The sequence below is a fragment of the Mesocricetus auratus genome, unplaced genomic scaffold (genome assembly GCF_017639785.1).
Source record: "Mesocricetus auratus isolate SY011 unplaced genomic scaffold, BCM_Maur_2.0 Super-Scaffold_15014, whole genome shotgun sequence".
NCBI lineage: Eukaryota > Metazoa > Chordata > Mammalia > Rodentia > Cricetidae > Mesocricetus > Mesocricetus auratus.
The window spans coordinates 10,620,043-10,623,280 of NW_024429186.1; positions in this window are offsets into that span (position 1 = coordinate 10,620,043).

A 3,238-nucleotide genomic window follows, 5' to 3' on the forward strand; every position below is an offset into this window, starting at 1 on the left:
AACATGCCCAACTCACCAAAACTACAACTATCCACCCAGAGTGCATGGTTATCTTGTGCTGGTTCCTCATTGGCTGTAAACTTCTCACAGACATTGATGGTCTACACTGGCCTTCCTCCACACCCACGGTATACAGTGCAGGATGGGCTGCTCTTTGGGTGGTTAAGTGACGGTAGTGAACAGATGGAGGGGCTGGATGAAGAGAGAGGCAGGGAGAAGAGGGATGGATGGATGGATGGATGGATGGATGGATGGATGGATGGACGGATGGACGGATGAGAGATGGACACAGTCCATGTGTCTGTTTCTCCTTGTGTCTGTACTTTACCAACTAAGTGAAGAAGGAGGTAAGGATCCAGGCTTATAGGCTACCTGCTAGCTTTCAGACATCCTCCCTGGGGTCAGGAAGACCTTTACGGGGCCACACCCAGAGGTGAACCATTCCCTTCATGCTCTCTACCCTGCCTGCCACAAAACCCTGGTGGAGCACACACGGAGCTCCACGCAAAAGAGCTGTTGCAGAGGGTAGGTAGAACCTGCCCAGGGCTGCCCCCAAGGATGGGCAGGAAATCTGGGGAAGCTGGGGACACTGCCTAAAACTCTGCAGAAGTTCACAGAACTCCTGGTCCCAAGGCACTCAACACCATTCTCCAGCCTTCTCCCTCGGTCCTTGGAGCTCCCTTTGGCCACATCTGATATTCACTGAGTGACATCTGCCCATGACAGTGACCAACCTGGGCTCAGGACACAGAATCCTCCTTGGCAGCTGCCTCTCCCTCTTCCTGCCACCTATGGTACCAATTCCAGCTAGTTCTACCACACCTCTAATCAAGGCTGTGCAGGGCACAGCACCCTCCAGGGATGACGCTGACTATGGGCTGGGAACAGTGCGCTCCAGGCATCATCAGCTGCCAGTGTGCCAGTGGGAGCCCAGAGGGCACGCAGACTAGACTCCATGTGGCCAGACACCCACAAGAGACCCCCATGGCCTTCCAATTCTGGGCACCTCCAGCAGCAGGGCCCCTGCAGCCTGTTTGCATTTATCATCAAGTCATTTCCGTGTAGTTATTTATACCAAGTCCCATCTTGAGTTTCCGGTGTCTGCTGGCTCCTGAAGGCCAAGTGGGTTCTGAAATAGACCAGTGTAGCTTCTGGTCAAGCAAGAGTTGACCCAGGGGAACTGTTGGAAATGCAGGACTCCCATACACATACACCCAGGGCTGGGAAGCACAATTATTAAATTAATCCCCATCCTCTACTTCCTGGAACTAGAGGATCATGGGTAGCAGGACAACAGCAGATTGTCTGTTCTCTGGTTCCTTCTCCAGCCCTGAAACAAAGGCCCATATGGTGCCAGCCAGAACAGCCAAGCAAAACCAAGCAGAGCACTCTAGAATTGTGATGCACTGTCCCTCAAAGCCCTTAAGATGTGCCGAGGAGGGGGCTGGCTTGGATGCACGCTGCCCCTCCTGCTCCAGGGCTGGGAATCTGATTTAGCTCTACAGAAAACCTATGCTTGACTTCCCTCTTGAAAGCCTGAAGGAGTACTCACTTCAAGGCACACCAGCCAGACAAACCAGTTCCAGCCTCTTCTGTGGCTGCCTGCCAGGCTGAGAGAGCTCTTGGCTCTCGGTTGTTCCCTAACCATGAAGAGATGGCCCCTTCAAGCACTTCCCTGGCTCTCAGGGTGGCCTACTGTCTAACTGAGATGAGATCTTACTATGTAGCACAGGCTAGCCTTGAACTCATGGAGGAGCCTCCAGCTTCAGCCTTCTAAGTGGAACACCCTACTGAACTGAAACTCGGGTCTCCTTGTGTCTGTACTTTACCAACTAAGCCATATCCTTAACCTCTTATTGGACTTTTAAAAATATACATCTTATTTATTTTGTGGGTGGGGAACATGCATGCCATAGCATGTGTGAGGTCGGGGGACAGATAACGGTATCTGGTTCTTTCTTTTTACCACGTGGGTCAGTTCCAAGAACCAGACTCGGGTTGCAAGTTCCTTTACCCACCACTCCATCCAGCTGGCCCCTCTTTGCAGTTTTGTTGTTGTAGAGTGTTTTTCTCACTGTGTAGCTATGAAGGCTGTTCTTGGTTGTCAACTTGACCACATCTGGAGTTAACTAAAACCCAAAACAGGAGGGGCACATCTATGAGGGCTCTTTGTTTATTTTGACATGGGAAGATCCATTTCTACTGCAGATCTTTTGAGGCAGGAAAGTTCACCTCTAATCTGGGCCACACCTTCTGCTGGCAGCCTATATAAAGGACAAGGAAGAAGGAAGCTTTTGCTCTTTGCCAGCTTGCTAGCAAATCCATTCTTTCACTGGCATTAAAGCCTGCTTCTTTGGAATTCCAGCATATACTGAAGACCAGCTGAGACATCCAGCCACATGGAGTGAGCAACTATTGGATTCTTAGACTTTCCTTCATAGACAGCCATTGTTAGATTAGCTGGACCACAGCCTGTAAATCATTCCAATAAATCCCCTTTCTTTTCTTTTTTCTTTCTTTCTTTGTGTAACCGTCCTGGCTGTCCTGAAATTCACTTTGTAGACCAGGCTGACCTCAAACTCCCTGAGATCCACCTGCTTCTTCCTCCCAAGTGCAGGGATTAAAGGTGTAAGCCACCACAGCCAGAAATAAATCCCCTTCTATATATAGACAGATTCATTCTATAAGTTCTAGTCATCGGCCGGGCGGTGGTGGCGCACGCCTTTAATCCCAGCACTCGGGAGGCAGAGACAGGCGGATCTCTATGAGTTCGAGGCCAGGCTGGACCGACAGCCTCCAAAACAATACAGAGAAACCCTGTCTCGTAAAACCAAAAAAAAAAAAAAAAAAAGTTCCATTCATCTAGAGAACGCTGACTAGTAACCTTGCCTAGCTTAGAACTCACTATGTAGACCAGGTTGGACTTGAACTTGTAAGACATCATCCCACCTCTACTCCCTGAGTCTGGGATTAAAGATGTAAGGTATCTAATTCAATCTTACAAGATTAAAGAAAAAGTGTGTGTGTGTGTGTGTGTGTGTGTGTGTGTGTGTGTGTGTGTGTGTGTGTGTGATATGAGGGCATTGGAGCCCCTGAAGCTGGCATTACAGGTGGTCATGAGCTGCCAGACATGGGTACTGGGACTCAGGTCCTCTGAAAGAGCAGAGAGTGCTCTTAACTGCTGAACCATTTCTCTGCCCCTAGGACTTTTTTTTAATGATAATAATAATAAAAAAAC